At 40.0% G+C, this 19,490-nt stretch overlaps 1 protein-coding gene and 1 non-coding gene across 2 annotated transcripts in view; both read left to right on the top strand.

The window, feature by feature from the left end:
* LOC124159780 overlaps nt 1-19,490 on the top strand; it is a 777,878-nt gene that overhangs the window by 600,619 nt on the left and 157,769 nt on the right. The window lies entirely within an intron of this gene.
* Nucleotides 1,577-1,648, top strand: Trnaa-ggc. Its single transcript has one exon. It is a non-coding gene; the product is annotated as a tRNA-Ala (tRNA).

Consider the following 19,490-nt stretch of genomic DNA (forward strand, 5'->3'; position numbering starts at 1 on the left):
TCAGTTGGAGTCCGCATTTCAAAGGCTAACTTTAATCCAACTCACTTGAGCTACAACTAATCGTGGTCAAGTTCAGAGGTTAAAATTTACATTAAAACATTTACGTGAACTATTTGTCCCCGCTTATCAAAAAGTAGCATTACTACAGTGTTTTAATACTCGTGTGTATATATACTAGCGAGGTTTCTTTTCAACCTCCGATAGGTCATGAACAGAAGGCGAAGTGATTAATTAAAAATTATTTCAGTGCTAAATGTTGAGTACATTTGTGGTGTCCTTTCGACATAATCGCCTCGGCGATTGAGGAATTGGTCGTGCCTGTGGACAAGTTTTACTCTACCTTCTTCATAAGATGTTGCCGCTAATGACTTTGAATGAGTGTTGCCTTTGTCCTGAAGCTCATCGCCCGTTTGAAAACGCTTCCTTCCTAGCCATATCCACATTTCAGTGTAAAAATGGAAGTCACACGGCATTAGGTCAGCATTGCATGGCAGGTGATCGAAAACGTCACATTGAAATTGCTCACCGAGCGGTTGGGCTGAATCAGCGCTGAGATGACGGGCGTTGTCATGGATCAGAACACTTACAGAAGTCAGCATGTCTCTTCTTTTGTTTTGACTGGGAATGGACGTATTGTTTCACGCTGTTTTAAACTCTATCGGCAGTGCATTTAAAATCAAAATTCTCTTTCATCGGCATTTTGGTTAAGACATGTGAATGCTGAAGTCATTCGGCGATTTTCCTGGCTGTTGCTCCGCAGTGCGCACTTGGCGGGAAGATCAATTGAGGAAGTGCAGTTAATGAGATTGCTACTAACCTTAAACTAACAACTTACGGTCAGAAATGATTTGAGCGTGTAGCACGAAGGACGCGCGATTGCCATGCCCGCGCACGACCCGCCTGTCGCTTGTAGGGTGTTTTTGTTATCGGAGGTTGAATGAAAAACCTCCCTCGTTGATATACTCGTGGGGATATTTCGTTTCACAAGCGTGAAGCGATGACGGCGGAAATTTTGGAACTTGGAGACTCAATTTGAGTCGGGATTCAACTTATAAACCTTGCAGCATAATGTAAAGGCCGCTATACACGGTGAATGATCATGCGAATTATCATGCTAAAAAATGATCACGCGCATGACGGTTCATTCGCGAATTTTTCCGTTATACACGGCGAATGATTTCATTCGCATGATCCTTCAGCAAAATCATTCACCGTGTATAGCGGCCGTAAGCAAGGTGTGGGATTCAAGTGATATCTCGCATTGTTACCCGTTCGAGATTGAAGCACTATCAAAACTTGAGTAAAGTTCTTTAATATGGCTCTCAGATACCCATTCTTATATATTTTATTTTTGTTAGATAGGTATGGAGTGCAAATATTTTTGTGTGGATTCTCCTCATAATCCACTCCTGTGTCATAAGCTAAAGAATGTTTTAAGGAAAAAAAGCACTGAAGGAACAAGAGACTTTGTACGCAGTCACGCGCACGGGTGCAAAGTTAAATACATCATAGGATGAAGTTCGCCGTGAAAAAATATTTGACTTACCCGGGATCCCGAAGTTCGCTCTGAGAAGATGGCTTGGTGGTGTAACTGGTAGCACGCCTGACCGGCAATCGGGAGATCCGGGTTCGAATCCCGGCTAAGTCAAATATTTTTTCACGGCGAACTGCATCCTTTGGTGTATTTATGTTTTAAGGAAAGTTAAGTATCGTAACTCTGGACGTTGAAAAAGTTCACAATGCAGAAAATTTTTGTTATTTATGGTAGGTCCTGTCAATGAGTTCTAATTTACACCGTTAACGGATGACATTCCATTTCATAAACTCTCCCTGTAGAATGAAACATTTCCACAAACAAGCTTTCAACATCTTGGTAGATCAAATATCAAAAATTATTTTAAGCTTTTTCTGATTAAAGCTGTGCAATTACCTCTGAAGTAAACGTTTTTGCATTGATATTAAATAGTTTGACTTTGCTTTTTTGCTGTGGTCTAATAATTATCAATAGAAGGAAGGATTTAGGCGTGTATATTTGAGGGCGTCTTAATGAAAACCCGACTCCATCCCCTATGGTGATGTTGAGTGTATCCAATATCCGTATGCGGAGAAAATTGATTCAGTAGCCTTTGTCCGCAACTCTCCCGTTCGACAAAGAGCCTCAGTTTGCAGTGTTCTAGTAGAGTGCGGGTACTTGCCAGTGTTTACCGGCTCCATTTACACATGTCCGTTGAAATTACTAGAAATTCGACCTCCCTCTCTCCCTCTAGAGGGCGGAAATTGCGGCGGCCGTGTCCCGACATTGTTACGACCCGAACCCTGAAGTACGACGTGTCTTCTCATTTAATCTCCGTCTCGGGGATTTCTCCGCTTCCAGTTCGGTGCCCTGTGCTACTAGACCCTCTCCTCCAATTGCATTAGGTACGTCGCCAACTTTTCTTCCCCCCCAAGGGCAAAACGGGGAGGAACCCGTAACCTCATTCAGGGGGCGAGCCGACCAACCTCACCTTCCATCGAAGGTCGAACGCACGAAATTTACAACAGCATAGGATTCAAAATTCTCTAACTCATTTTTAACTATGTGGTATTCCATTAAAGACTTTCTTGAATGAATAATTAATTGCTAGCCATTTATAATATTCGATCGTGCCTTGGATAATAATTTAAGCCTGATGATGATGATGATCATTATTAGAAACCTGGGTCGTTGTGTTAAAAAAGAAGTGGTATAAATAATAGGTTTCTAGTTATTAATTTATGAAACCCTTAATATAGGATTCGCAAAGTATGTCAACTTCGAAAGTATGCTGTCACCCGCATTAAAATGGATTCGCTCAAGTAGCCACTCGCGTCGCATACGGTTAGAGCGATCCGAATTTCATGGAGAAAGGAGCTATAAATAGGGCTATCAAACAAAATGCTGTACTCTGTACTCATTTACCTGTCTTCTCCTTTTGGGGTCCGAATCCTTTTCCGAAATGTATTTAATGCCCACTATTAAACTCATTTACTTTTACTTTCTTTACGTATGCTGCTTCACCAGTCCATCTTTAATGCACATTACAATTATTAAATAATCACGGTAGTAAATCCCTCAAAAGAAAGTGAAAAGAAAATAGTATGCTGTATATGAGGACAGTTTTTAGCAAACAATCGGCGCGATGACTTACTGGAAATATTTTTTTTTGCTAAGACAAAGGTAAGATTCGTCCAAACACTATATTTCACGGGTTGATCAAATAACTCTATTCCACCTCTTCATTGAATAGAGGAAATTGTAAATTCAGCCAGAAAATGAAGATAATGTCGCAGTGAATGTTCATTAATGTAATCGCAAGAATGAAATCTCCTCATTAATAGGTGAAGATAAAGAGCAACTTATTTTTTTATTTTCAACTCTTTGGTTCATAACTAAGTCTTCTGAACTTATAACGACAAAAATCTTTACCAGATAAGAGGATTTTATAAATTCGTACGCAAATCAACATAACTGTCTTACAACCGCATTTCTGAGGCGAAATTTCCGCGCATAAATCATCTCTATTCTGTTCCTGAACAAATGTGGAGTCTCATAAATCATTACAATCTGAAATTAGGGACTTAATAAACATCATAAAACGCCAACAGAAAAGTATTTCTAAGACTTCCAAGTAACATCAGTTCCATGATACGTATGAATATAAAAAAAGTATGCATAGCGCAAATTTTGTCGGAAAATTATAAGGGAAAGCCTAAAACTCCGTTAGCTCAAATTTTTTGATGAAATGAAACTTGATTTCTCCGAACCGTTTAAAATAGTAAATTACTCCTTTCATTTTAAATTGTTGAGCGACCATGTGTTCCCATTTCACTCACCCCTCCCACACATTACCTCCCACCCGTCGACAGTATACGTCGTCATGAATCACTCTCCTCATTCCCAGAGAATGTACGAAACCATCCGCAGTGAGCATACCCCTCCCCCTTTCCTTATCTCACAAATCTACCAAACCGCTCTCGCGAAAATCAACCTTCACCCCTCGCCAATTGAAACGCATAAATAGGCTGTCATCAAAGAATCATGAGTACCTTGAAAATGGCATTATGTTGTGAAATCTGTGTCCGTCGTAATGAAAGAGCGTGGAAAGAAGACTAAGCGATTGCATTATGCTACAGACGGGAAAATTGTTAACCAACGTCATATATAACCGGAAGAGGTCGTGTCTTATTGTTAGTCCTTCGTCGTGACGTGATTCGGGACCGATGTTGGGTAAAATTTTGCATCAGCGCTAAGGAACTGAAGTCAGCTCTGTCGATCGGTGACCACGCGAGGAGAGTGTTGATTTCTGTTGCTTGTGAATTGTGTTCCTTTCCCGCTGTTTTACGCAAGTGCCTACTTCCAATAATCTTTAACAAGTGATTCCAGTGATTTGTGTATGTAATGCACGGATTTTTTTCGTTGCGTACTGTGAATAAGTGAATGTATCTACTAGCAGTTGGCAATAATCTCAATTTTGAGATCCCTATATCAGTGCATGATCATTGTGTTGAATGCGTTTGATGGTGTACGTGTGGAATCATATTGTGGGAATGGTGTGACTTGCCTTGGTGACGAGAGGCGATAGCGTCTGTCAGGAGACACAAGGAATATATTTGTGCGTGTTTCTTGGTATCGTGATGATTATAAAAGAGGAATAACCTATTCAACGGTCGACGAATTTTAGAAGATGACTTCATTTCCATGAAAAGTGGGAAAATGGCCCCATGTCAAAGGTAACACTAATAATTTTAATATAATAGGTATCACATTTTAAAACGTATTTATCAATACATATTAGCAGTTGTTTATAAAACCAACATATTGTCGTTATAAATTATATTGAGTGAAGATATATTGATTTCTTTGCATTATGTAGCTGTTTTAAAATTGAATGCATTCTATCTAATATTTTTTATGAGCGATGTCACAGTAGATTTCCCGTATACACCACTATTCGCACACAAGTTGGTCATGCTTCCTTTCTGCATGTATGCACATTGTATTGTTGTAGGTACCGACTTGAACTCACGAGTAATTCCCAGTAAGGAAAGGGAAATGATGAAAATATTGAGTACCATAGACTGAATTATTTAAATGAATCGTGAGCGCGAAGGTATTGCCGCGGAATAAGGAGTGAAACTCCGTTATAATTCCATTTTAAATACAGTGTTTTTGCAAGTCATTAGTCGTAAACAAAATATGGATTCTATTCTAAAAAAATGGGATTCGTTTATTATTTCATACCCAATTGAAGCCAATAAATTGCGCGTCCAGTCATCTGTTTTTCACGGAACTTAAGGAGAGATTAAAGCATTGTGCTCCATTTGAAGGAGTGGGAAATGAATCTAATATTGTCATTTTCTCTTGTCTCGGGAAATTTTAATGCAACTGTAAGTTGAAATATAAAACTATCGAACCTCACGCGACTGTTCAAAAGGCTACGACGTAGGACTTCATTTCGGAGGGAAACGGACTCCTCTTACATGCTTTAATCTGAGGGGAGTATCACTTAAACATTCGCTAGACCGCTACGCAGAGAATAGCCTTGGTGTCGAGAGGCAATCGTGTCAGTCAAGGCACGCTAGGAATATTTGTAGACAATTAAAGGTGATTTTATGCCTTTGGGTTTGCCTCTATCAATACCTCACGCGTATTCGGTAAACAGATTTCGCAATTTGTCTAAGAACGAAAGCATTTTCTGCTATCTGAGGAAATATACATACGTTAGCAACTGTATGATCATCGTAAAAGCCAATGGGTTTTCATTTCAACAGTAAGCGCAATCAATTCATTATATTGAAATGACTTTTAATGCATGTGATCCTAATTAGATACTGGAACATTTGGTTATTTTGAATAGGGTTATTTCTTTTGCTACTTCTTGACGAGTTTCCAACTTATAGAAGTGTAAGCGCATAATGTCGGTGTTATGTGACAATAAAAATTATTATTACTGTGCAACGTCCACACCCTCGCGTATGATTCAGATATCGGAAGTGAAGGGTCAATACTTCAAAGAACGATAGCTAGCTTTATTTCGAGAGGCTTATAGTAAGCACTGATAACGTACGAATTCGGAAAAAGTGTATTGCTCTTTCTAAAATAACTATTATGTAGCTTTTCGTTACGGCAAGGAAAATATTGAATTCATCGCAAATTAATTAAGCTGAACATTCTGTATGGGTTTAAAGGATGTGACAGAAACCGACACGAACGCGAGCTTTAAAAATTACTATATCTTAATGCATATTCATTGTACGTTTTTTAGCAAATTCTATCGATAGCTATGTTTTTTTTTAAGCAACCAAAAGAGTTTCTTTTCGACTGAGGTTAGTGTATCTGCCTTCCCGGCCTATCCCCCAACCCAACTGTGTGCCTATTGGAGCACTCCCCTCGCAAGGAGAGTGCAGAACAACGACCCAATGCTGCCCCAGCGTGTGAGAACCGGGGACTCAGTTAGCCAGGCCACGCCATTGTCTGTGTGGGACGGGGTTCTGATATCGATGCCCTGACCTGCCTTAAGAGTGCAAAAGGCGTGCAATGGTCAGGGGTGTGTGCTTTTTGGGGCCCTCAGCCAGGCCGAACCACTGGTCGGTGGCGACTGAGGGGGTCTTTGTGTACCAGCCGAAGTCTTCTCGACCTTCCGACCTCCAGATCGGAAAGCCATTCTCTCCAGGCCGGAACAGCGAGCCTTGTTTCCCCGGGTGAGGAGACTCCTTCGGAAAGTGGGTGCGACTGATTGGATACCGTGGGTTAGACCCAGTCGGACCTCTCAATCGTTCCAAATCCCTGTCCCTATCACGTCGTCTGCCGTTGATTCTGCTATGATGCGCCGAAGTCTTCTCGACCTTCCGACCTCCAGATCGGAAAGTCATTCTCTCCAGGCCGGAACAGCGAGTCTTGTTTCCCCGGGCGAGGAGACTCCTTCGGAAAAGGGTGCGACTGATTGGCTACCGTGGGTCGGACCTCTCAATCGTTCCAAATCCCTGAACGTTACGTCGTAAAATCAGGTTGATTTTTCACGTAAGTCCAGACAGGGCAAATACTCCAACCGTCGGTCACATGCTGGATCAGGGAAAAGACTCCACAAACAAGAAAAACAGCTCACAAGAAAAAGGTAGCCAAAAATAATTTACGAGTTATTACCGTACGATATCTATTCAAAGTAGAGTATTCAAAAAATCAGAAGTATTACAGAAAACAATGATAGTAAATTCATGATCCCAAAGGAAACATTACCAGCAGAAAATTGCTCTAAAAATCTCATGGCTCACAAGACATGTGACTCCCAGCAGGTCTCGACCAGAAAAAGGGCTTGCCTATGCAAGGCGAGACAGCATTTGAGGGGAGGGCTTCTTCCAGGGAGTGGAGGGGTAGCCAGGCGAATTCAACAACCGCCCACTGATGCGTCACTGCCCCTGCAGAAACGGCCGCTCCACAAAACACCATTCCCTGGTTTTGAGACAACAGCCAGCACCCAGAATTTTCCCCTCAACTTCTGGGTTGGAGACATCAGAGGAATCGTTCATTGGAACACATGGAGGGGAAGGAGATACTGGGGTGAGGTGTTGGAGGGAGAGAGAGTTTGTGATAGGACAATGGTAAAACTTCTCACTCCAAGTGCAATACTAAGGCCTTAGCACCGATTTCCCCTTGCTTGCCAAGGAGAAGTATTTCTCCGCAGTAGTCCTATATAAGTCTTGCATTGCAGGTAGGCTGGTTCGGAGGCTGTTTCGGAGGCTGTTTCGAAGGCTGTTTCAGAGGCTGTTTCCAGAGGCTGAGTTTCCAGAGGCAGGGTTTTCAGAGACAGGATTTTCAAGAGACAGGATTTTGCGACACAGGATTTTGCGCGAAAATCCTTTGCGCGAAAAACCTTAGCGCGAAAAATCCTTAGCGGGAAAAGTTCTGCGGATAAGTTCGGAGGAAGTTCGAGGAAGTTCGAGGAATTTCTGGGGGGGGTACCAGAAATTTTTGGGGGGGGGGGGGAGGGGGACACTAAAAAATGCCACATCCTCTGTGGGAAAATGACCACAAAAATTGCTTGAACTTGGGGACCAAGACACGTCCACCAAGAACTGATTAATGCCTAGAAAACTTATCGAGGCATCACAGGTCCACTGGTTTTCACTGGATGAACCCCCCACTGTTTAACCCCCATGAATTTCACAAAAACCATTATTCAGTGGTTAGAATTGAACTGAATATAAAAAGTTTATTGATTGAGACAATAGTATTCAAGAAATATCACTCAAAAATAGTTTTGACAAGAACATACATTTTTATCACTCAGTAAAAAAAATAATTTCAAGAGTGATGTTTGGAATTCAACAGAATTCATAAGTGAGTAACATGGCATAATTACAAGAGTGAGACAAGAAATATTGCTGATAGATATAGAGTAAATTATTTAGTATTACATAGCAAGAAAATAAAATTAATAATCAATATGTCATAAGTGATGCTTGTTTCGGTGAACAGTGAATCAAAATTACAAATAATTACCATCAGCAACTAGAAGGAACTGGGAAGATTTTTATTGGTATAACACCAGGATATCTTTACCAAACTCAAATGTTCCTTCTCTCATCAGAGATATTTTTGTGGGTTTTTTTTTTTTTAAACCAAGTAAAGCAATACAATAACCAACCACTTAGTAAATGGGCAAGATTGGGTTGGTGAAGCAGTTGGGTTCATGGGAACCCTGGGTTGTCCCATTAGTTGGGTTCAACCACCTTATCAAAAAACAACGATTCACAAAAATGGGTTTTAACTTCTACCCAAAATTCATATTGCAACCCAAGAGAAAGTTAGGGTCGACCAACAAAATATATACCCCATATTATATAATCATTAAGTACAAGTTTATTCAAAAATACGGTTATTCACTAAATAATTATTAGTTATCAAAATACCAGCAAAAATATTCAGCATAATATGTGTCTCACTTAATTAATATACATTGGCATTAGTATTTCTCCCTTTAAACCCTCCATGTTTGTAAATATTATCAGTCCATAATTAATTATCAATAAAGAATCCTCCAAAATTCAACAAGATTTACATAAATGACAATAGATTGCACTAAATTCCTCGATTTTCCAATAATTATTAATATTTACAAGGCATATGGTATTCATGTCAGCTATTGAACAAGTACTGACTAAATTTAATCAAGATGTGTATATATATCTCTCAGTATTAATTAAACAAGTCAAAAAAGAATCATAGGCGATGCTAACAAAATGAGAACTGCATATTGCATCAACAAAAGAAATCACTCTAAATTTCACTCTTCAATTAACAATAGAAATGAGAGCTACATGCTGGTTGCGACAAGATGAAAGTTCATACTTGTCGGGCGATGAAGGTCGCAACTCAACGCCAAAAGCCACACTAAAACACAGTAGGCAGTCTTAAGATCAGCTGATCAATTCAATCACTCAGCCATCGATAGAATATTGAACACTGCAAAATCACGACACTTATCACTGTCCAGAATTGTGAGAATGTCCATAAAGTCTTGGTGGAGGAAAGGTGACACAAAACACAATTGAATCTTAATAACTGGGGCCACCTCCACAGCTTATCTGGAAACGAGCCATCTCGGGGATTTCCCCCCAAGTTAATCTCCCGTCCTCTCCCTCCAAGCACCCATAATTCCTCCACCTTACCCCATCTCACAATCACAGTAGACCAACACTAAATTACATGAGTGAATTAAGCAGATGAGAATAAGCAAGTACAATACAATATTTCAGAACAATTTCAATTACAAGCATAGAAATAGACTTATTATTCATTAATCAAAACAATATTATTAGGAATCAATAGAAATACAACACCGAAATCAAGCATCAAATAGTATTTGAGAGAGCAAACATTAGCATTCATTGAGAAAAAAAAAAAGAATAAAAAAAAATCAATGATATTTCTCTCCTTTTAATTACTGGAATTAGCAATGCCACCATGATATGCCTTTAAATGAGAAACATGACAAATTTTCTCTTTCCCAGGAGAAACTTCCAGAATAACTGTTACAGGAGAGAGATACTTTTTAAGGACGAAAGGTCCTTTCCACAGAGGTTCCAGTTTTGCCATTTTCTGTTCACCTTTAGAACTGACAGGATGGTTTTTGCAGAGAACAAGATCTCCCACACAGAAAGTGATTTGGGAGTGAGATTTATTATAGGATTCTTTATACCTGTTTCTGGCCTTTTTTAAATTAGCAATAACATGATTCAGGCAGGCTTGTCTGTCATTATCGCTGAGATCATTCTCGAATAAAGATTTTGGAATGTCCCACTGATTAATTAAAGGATGCTTAAGTTCTCTGCCGAAAATTATTTTGGCAGGAGAATAACCACTGCTCTCATGAGAGGCAGTGTTCAAGGCAAAATTGAAGTCAGCAAGCATAGAGTCCCACATATGGTGAGCATTATTGCACAAAATAGCAAGTGCAGATTTTAGATTTCTATGCAATCTCTCTACCTGATTAGAACAGGGATAGTATGGAGAAACAAAAATTTGCTTAACCCCCAGTTGCAAACACATCTCCTTAACGGCATGAGATTTGAAAACTTGTGCATTATCAGAAACCAAATATTTTGGAAAACCGAATTTTGGAAACACTCTTTGAGTGAGTATTGAAACAACCGAACCAGCAGTAGCCTTACGAACTGGCTCAAGAAAACAGAATTTAGAAAAACCATCAATAAGAGAAAGTATATATTGGTGTCCACCTTTAGTCAAAGGTAAAGGTCCCACAAAATCAATATAAAGTCTTTCCCAAACTTCAGAAGGATTGTGCGACGATAGCATGCCAGGAGGTGGAGCATTTCTGGGTTTACAAGTTTGACACAGATGGCATTTTCTGACCATGTCATAAACCTCTCTTTTCATATCCTTCCACCAAAAGTGTCTGCTAATCTTATCATAAGTTTTAGCCATGCCCAAGTGAGCAGACATACTAGAGCAGTGAAAATATTGAAAAATCATAGGCCTCAAGACCGTAGGCAAAACAGCTCTTCCTCGCTTAATTTTAGAATTCCCATAACATAATAGCTGTCCCTTCAGAAAATAGTTTTTGTCGTTCAAGGAATTATTATTAATCTGATTGAAAATATCCTTTAGAACGAGATCAGTTTCTTGGTGTTTTCGAATGTCGACAAATGACAAAGGCAATTTATGTAACACACAAGAATAAGGAACAGCTGATTCCTTATGAGTGTTAGATTCCACATCTAAATGACTATTTGTAGATGAGGATGGCTCAATGCGAGAAAGACAATCTGCGACAGAATTAGATGCTCCTCGAACATGATGCACAGTGAATTTATAAGAGGATAATTTAAGAACCATCCTCCCTAATTTGCCCAACTGCTTAGGATGAGAGAAAAGCCATGTCAAGGCACCATTATCAGTGTACAAGTGAAATGGTTTTACTTGTAAGTAAACACTGAATTTTTGAATTCCAAAATGAATTGCGTGACACTCCAATTCATAAGAAGAAAATTTACCTTCATGTTCCAAGAGTGCCTTACTAGCGAAAGCCACAGGGACAAAATCACCATTTACTTTGTGATTCAGGACGGCACCAACCGCCAAATTACTGGCATCGACAAATAAATGAAATTCCTCGTCAAATCGAGGGAAAGATAATACTGGTGGATTGGTGAGAGCTTTCTTCAACTGGCAGAAAGCCTCATTTTCAACGGCTGTCCATTGAAAAGGAACATTTTTACGTTTCAAGCGATTCAGTGGCATAGAGATTTCAGAATACCTTGGAATAAACTTGCAGTAAAACCCACAAAGTCCAATGAATCTGGCCACTTCCTTCACATTTCTGGGAACTGGGAATTGTTCAATTGGTCTCACTCTCTCAGGATCAACTTGCAAGGTTCCATTTGTGATGAGATGGCCCAGAAAAGTGAGTGATTCCACACCAAGCTTAACCTTGTCCTCGCACACCGTCAAACCGGCACTGCGTAGTTTGTTGAGGACAGCATTAACATGAGATACATGGTCTTCAGCAGACTTGGAATAGATACACAAGTCATCAATATATGGGTAAACACATGAATATTTCAAATCGCCCAATACTTCATTAATGAGACGAGTGAATATTTGAGGAGAATTTACAAAACCAAATGGCAATCTATTATACTGGTACACTCCGAACGGCGTCACAAAAGCAGTTAATTTCTTAGAATTCTCAGATAATGGTATTTGATGAAAGGCAGAATTGAGATCAAGAACAGTAAAATATTTTGCATCAGCAAGATATTGGAATGCATGTTCAACAGAAGGTGTAGGATAACCGTCCGATTTAACAACTTTGTTCAACTTACGGTAATCAACCACTAATCTTTCAGATCCATCCTTTTTAGGCACTAGAAAAGCTGGCGAACACCAGTTTGAATTGGAAACCTCAATCACTTTCTTATCAAGTAAAGATTGGATGTGCTTCTTCATTAAATTTGCCTTTGGAGGTGACAATGAATAAGGATGGGATCGAATCGGAGTAGAATCTAGCAGTTCAATTTCGTAGGTCATAACAGATGTGACCCCCAATTCTTGAGAAATCACCTCAGGATACTTTGACAATAAACCCTTCAACTTATCACACAACGTAATTTCAGTGGACGACAGAACATGTGATTCGGATGAGTTACTAACTGGCGCCGATTTAAACGCTTCGCAATTGTCCGTAAAAGAAAAAAGAGAATTCGGGGCAATTTCAAAACTGACGTTCGCCGGACGAATAATCATCTTTGAATTACAAATGAAATCCACACCCAGTAACACGGGAAACGGGATTTTAGCTAGATAAAACACGTGGTTCCAAGAAAACTTGCCTATTTGAACCTTGAGTGAGACAGAGGAATTAATATGAAAAGGCTGCCCCGACACCGTGATTAAATCGACGTCAACATTTTGACGAATAATTTTTCTCCGGCAACATTTCAGAGAAGCAAAGAAATCTTCATCACACAGTGAAACTGAACACCCAGTGTCAATTAGAGCCTGGCATGGCATAGAATGAAGATTAATAGATAAAATTGGCAATCGAGTCGAACACTTGTCACGGACACTCATCAAACTCACGGCAGGCTGAGTAAATCGTCGTCTTTTGCGACACTCGTTCACTTTGTGGCCAGGTTTATGACAGTAAGAACAATTAATAGGAAAAGAAACTTCCCTAGGCGCACTGGAAGAGGCAACAGAAGACGGATTCCTAGAGATACGATGGAAAGTGTTGGAATATTCAGCACAGTCCATTAAATGTTTAGAAGCCTGCGTGATAACAGAGTCCAATTCTACAAATGCGTTAGGCTGATTTGAGAACATAATTGCAGATTTTGTTAAAGGATTTAACCCTTGAATAATGAGTCGCACAATAGAAGACTCGGAATACTGCAAACCCAGCACCTGAGTGGCATTACGCACAGAACACACGAAATCGTGGGGCGTTTCGCGAGGGAACTGAAATCTCTTAACTTTCGTAGTGATCAAACGATCAAACTCTCTGTCACTAACAATTCTAGCCCAAACTTTTTCTGTGATTTGAGACCATGCGAGATTCAAGTTTAACATAGACAACCAAAAATGACGAGAGCTGGCAGGTAGTTTAGATACTACAAGGTACAATAACGTTGACAGAGGAACCAAAGACAAAGAAACGATTTCATTAACTTTTAACATGAAATTAAACCAATTCTCACTGTTTGACACTTCAAATGGCGGAAAATCACTGAGTAATTGTTTGACAATTACTAACCCTTCAGAAACTGGCAATGTCTGAGAAGCAGACATTTCGTGAGAGACGTGAAAATCACTGCTTTCCTCGTGCGTTGGGCGAGGTGGAACCACTTCTAAAGAAGATTCCCGTTCATTATTAGAAACTTCACTTCCTACGGACACATTAGCCGTACCCCTGGCCTTACGATCCTCGCCCGTGGTTAAATAAGTTTTTTCGTACGGGTTGTCAATACCTCCAGGCATTTTGAAAAGTGAAGTGACGACAACGAGAAAAAGAGAGAGAAAGAGCGAGATTTAAAACTATCTATCTCTGCTGGAAGAGTCCAATCACCAAAAATAGTGCGAGAATAACTAGCTGCTATCCAAACTATCAAGAACATTACGAGCATTACGAACATTAATGTCAAATGGCATATGACCACGAGGAAAAGTCGGCAACACTAGTCACGTAATCCCACACGAACCAAAAAGCACTTAATGGAACATAAAATAACTCACTTTTAAGAGAAGAAACAACCAGAAACTGCAAAAAGTGGAGAAATAGTGGAGAAATGTCACCATTGTCCAGCACTCGGAGACCTCGACGAAAGGACAGGAAATCGAACCACGCTCTGCTACCAAAATGTGACGTTACGTCGTAAAATCAGGTTGATTTTTCACGTAAGTCCAGACAGGGCAAATACTCCAACCGTCGGTCACATGCTGGATCAGGGAAAAGACTCCACAAACAAGAAAAACAGCTCACAAGAAAAAGGTAGCCAAAAATAATTTACGAGTTATTACCGTACGATATCTATTCAAAGTAGAGTATTCAAAAAATCAGAAGTATTACAGAAAACAATGATAGTAAATTCATGATCCCAAAGGAAACATTACCAGCAGAAAATTGCTCTAAAAATCTCATGGCTCACAAGACATGTGACTCCCAGCAGGTCTCGACCAGAAAAAGGGCTTGCCTATGCAAGGCGAGACAGCATTTGAGGGGAGGGCTTCTTCCAGGGAGTGGAGGGGTAGCCAGGCGAATTCAACAACCGCCCACTGATGCGTCACTGCCCCTGCAGAAACGGCCGCTCCACAAAACACCATTCCCTGGTTTTGAGACAACAGCCAGCACCCAGAATTTTCCCCTCAACTTCTGGGTTGGAGACATCAGAGGAATCGTTCATTGGAACACATGGAGGGGAAGGAGATACTGGGGTGAGGTGTTGGAGGGAGAGAGAGTTTGTGATAGGACAATGGTAAAACTTCTCACTCCAAGTGCAATACTAAGGCCTTAGCACCGATTTCCCCTTGCTTGCCAAGGAGAAGTATTTCTCCGCAGTAGTCCTATATAAGTCTTGCATTGCAGGTAGGCTGGTTCGGAGGCTGTTTCGGAGGCTGTTTCGAAGGCTGTTTCAGAGGCTGTTTCCAGAGGCTGAGTTTCCAGAGGCAGGGTTTTCAGAGACAGGATTTTCAAGAGACAGGATTTTGCGACACAGGATTTTGCGCGAAAATCCTTTGCGCGAAAAACCTTAGCGCGAAAAATCCTTAGCGGGAAAAGTTCTGCGGATAAGTTCGGAGGAAGTTCGAGGAAGTTCGAGGAATTTCTGGGGGGGTACCAGAAATTTTTGGGGGGGGGGGGGCACACTAAAAAATGCCACACTATCACGTCGTCTGCCGTCGACTCTGCTACGATGCGTCGGTGTCCTGTCTGGATCGTGAAAAAACCTCGGAATTCGCGGCTTTATATAGTCGATAAGGGGGCGCCGCTGTGATTTGATTGGTCCTCCCATCAATCTCTGGTGTGTCGTTTAGCATCGTCCAATCACGGCGCTGAGATTGTAAAAGTCGATTTCCTGGTTTTTCCAATCGAGCGTTTCGAAAAAGAAAAATGTTCTGGAACGTTCTCAATGCTACGGAACGTGAAATTTTTTCCAAGTGAAAGCCATTGGATTTTTCTAGAGTAATTAATATTTTTAATACGTACGGTGTGTATTTATTCATGCTTGTAGACTGTTTACAAAATTTATTAGTCGGGGGAGAGAGAGATATAATTTTTTGTCCAACCATGGAGAAAAATATTTCCAACTAGTTAGCCAGAAAGCAAGTGATCCCATTTCTAAAACATGTACCTTCTTCCACAAGACGTCCATCTAAGAGTTGAGATGAATCATAATTCAGTCCGATACCAAGTTAATGAGTATGCCCTAATTTTATCCTCTTCTCCTTGATTTTAATTGTTACGATTTACAATGCTATGATTTTATGATGTTACGAAGGAGATGAATTCAACTTTTTTTGAGTAATTATTCGAGGAGAATAGAATTGGTCAAAGTCAAAGCAGTCGAAGATGATCCTCTGGTTGCTTTATTCTGATGTAAAAAGCCGTATACGAGGTAAATTCAGCGATTGCGAAAGCTAAATAGCATCCAAACACGAGCGAAATTAGGGTAGTTTAGGCATTGAAACCATAGAGGTTTTTTGAGCTATTACGTGAAGCCAACAGTAGCGATATTGATCAACGATGTCATTTTTATTTCCAGTCAGTCATCAATTTGCTACTTCTTCTCTTCCGGTACTTTAATTTACCAAAGAGTATGTGTATTTTTGATGCAGTTGAGGTTGAAAAATATATTTGCTAATGATGCTAACACCCCTCGATGAATAATTTTTTAATCATAAACACCCTTTCGATTAATTTACCTTCTAATTTTGACTTTTGGAGAGGACAGCAGCAATTTACAGAGGATTTACAGTTTTAGAGAACGATTATTTACTATTGTCGATACCGTACGAGAGACCTTGTCAATATCGCACGTACCCCGCCCCAATTAGAGTTAGGTCTGCCCATTAAGCGAGTTTCCATGCTATTCTTCATTCCAATGGTGACTAGTTTTTCTCAGCGCGGTTTGAATCGCCAGTTACGTTGTTGCAGACCTGCTTACCTCCGATGATTCAACCTTTGCTCCGGTGCGAGAGTCTAAAAATCTTAAGTACAAGTAAAATAGTTGCTAGTCATTTTCAGTATTCCTTGTATTTATATTTTAGAGTGACCCATTTCGGATTAATAGTTAAGTGTTACGGGTAGCTTTTAATCGCACTTTTTGCTAATCATACGAGAGATATAATGTCACATGGAATAGGTCATTTTGGTTCTTGTCTGGGAATCAAAATCATAGATTACGTTAGTTTCACCAAAAGGGTATTTAAATTAGGCGTGACAGTTGTTTATCGCTGTGACTATTTTTTAATTAATAGCGATATGGCAGCGTTATGTAATGCATTGGAGTACCTTTGATCCTACCAATTTAGACGGAACCCTATTCGGAATATTTAATTGTTCCGATTAGCCGAAATAATAGTAGAAAGCCGGTTTGAAACAGAATAACAAAGCACAAGCGTACGAAGTGCGTTACCAAACAAGGCTCAATTCGCCGTACCTCTTCTTCGACGCATCATACTGCTGTCTCATAAACTCGCCAGTCTCGTTCGGCAGTCAATTCTATGATACTAATTAAAGTTATTGCGCAAAAACCTCATATATTCTGTGTTTGTAATGCATTAGCCGATCGCTTGCAATAGCTAAATCACTAGCAGTTCCAAGAAAAGTTTTTTTTTCAATTCGTATTTCGAATGATTTTCGTCAAATACAGTATCATTCTAGTTGTATGCGACCACCAACGCAGCCTTCGTCCTTCACCGACCACCTCCCTCCTGTATATCGCGGCTGGCCTCACGCTTTCAATGGCTCTGACTTGCAAATGCAAAGGTCTTTTTCGTGGTTTACCTTGAAAAATGCAACCCAGAAATCGGAGACTAAAGGCTTTGAGTGACATAGTGCATTTTTGGCGCCTATTTTATTGTTTTCTGGGCAACCAATGAAATGAAAAAACCTCCGTGTATTGAATCAATTTATTCTACTTTCCGGCAAAGGCACTACTTCTTCTCGGTACTGAATTTTTAAGTGTTCTTTTATCACGAATACTATTTAAAACAAGAACTTTAGCATGCTGTCTCTGAGTGCAGTTCGCTATTGTTCCTCAATCGCACCTTTGGTTTGTGTTTCTCTTCCATAACGACCATCCGGTGAAGGCAAAGTTAAATTCACTTAATAAATCGCATGGGAATGCCTTTTTTCCAGTCTGGAAAATTAATAAGTTCAATGCTTAAAGCGAAAAGCCCATTCCAATTTGAACATTATTAATGGGCCAAATTTTAACACTTCAATATTTAGTTATGAATCGTCATATTATAAAGCCATTTAGAATATCCGGGATTTCATTGCCCGTTAGTGAGAAATCTTGGAAGAAGGAAAAGAACTGTATTTATTGGCCGCAGTGAAAGAAGTACAAATATAATCGTTACGAATCTCGATATTTATTGAATTTTGGTGTCAATAAGGATAATTTTGCATTCCAAACATGTTGATTACCCATAGTATCCAATCATGGTATATTCATAAGGCATCGTCAAATAATACTTCCAATGGCATTAATTAATGGCCTCTTCCGTGGACTGATTGCTCATTCGTGTTTCACCACCAAACGTTTCCTCTCTGGAAAAATGTCGTGCTATGCCACTTTTAAAAGAACTTTACAACAAATCGTTCGTACAAAAAGATTACCCAGAAAACAACCGGTTCAACAACAAGCGTTCGGTAATGAAGGCATTGCTGTATATAACTGTGGGCCGGCAGTTTTATCCGTCGACGGCAGCGTCTTCGCTTATTTTTCATGACTTACGGGTATTCACCGTAGATCATGAAAAAGGCCTTTGCATATGTTCTTGAAAGTCATTGAAAACGTGAGAGCCACCGTGGTGTGGAGGGGGATGTGGTCGGTGAAGGACAAAAGGAACTTCAGATTACGACGCGAAAAAGGTGGTCAAAATTCACTACACAGTCAACTGCCCTAATGGTTATGCAATATAGGAGTTAAATTTCAACAAATGAATAAGCGCGTAAGGATTCGATAGCCTTGTAGCATCCTCTGGATCTCGGGCTTGGTGTTGCGAAGTTTTATGATCATAAAAATGTCCACAGTGTGTGTGCAGCATCAAATCATCCATCACTGAGACTTGCTCAGTTACTCGTTGCATGATACTTACACAATCGGAACGATTAGCCCTTAGGTAGTTCCAATTCCCAATGCGTCGGCCGTGTTCACAGATATCTCGACCAGTGGGAACTCCATTCCAGGTGAGACGTGTGCAAAACATGTTCAGGAGAATATGGGGAAGAATTTGTAGTTGAATCTTCAGCGTGTTGTCATAATGCGTTGGATATGACTATTTCCCGAGCATAAGGGTCGTATATATTTTTTAATTTCCATGTTGTATGAGATCATTGCGAGGTAAAAATTTGCGAAGGCTTCAGGTAGTTCTTGAATGGCCACTTTCTGACGCCAATGAGGTTTGGGTCATTTTTTTCCACCACCGTACAATCGAATGAGCGATTACTTTTTTGAATGTGCGCGGATCTATTTTAACGAGTTAGCGAGCCGAAATAGCGTCATCTACTCATTGGATATGGGTGGTAACTTTCGCGTTTTTTTTTGTAAAAAATTTGAAAAAGTAGCTGAAAGAGGGAGATTTTTTTCTCCGTTTTTTATATTCCATTTTCATTGATCAAATTCTTCAGATGCGCTGCTGCGCGGAAGCTGCAATTTCCAATCTGAGTAAACGATAAGACCATACGTTTTCTTCCGTGATACATCGCACGAAATCCAAAGAAACACTC

The sequence above is a fragment of the Ischnura elegans genome, chromosome 5, assembly GCF_921293095.1.
Source record: "Ischnura elegans chromosome 5, ioIscEleg1.1, whole genome shotgun sequence".
NCBI classification, from domain to species: Eukaryota; Metazoa; Arthropoda; class Insecta; order Odonata; family Coenagrionidae; genus Ischnura; species Ischnura elegans.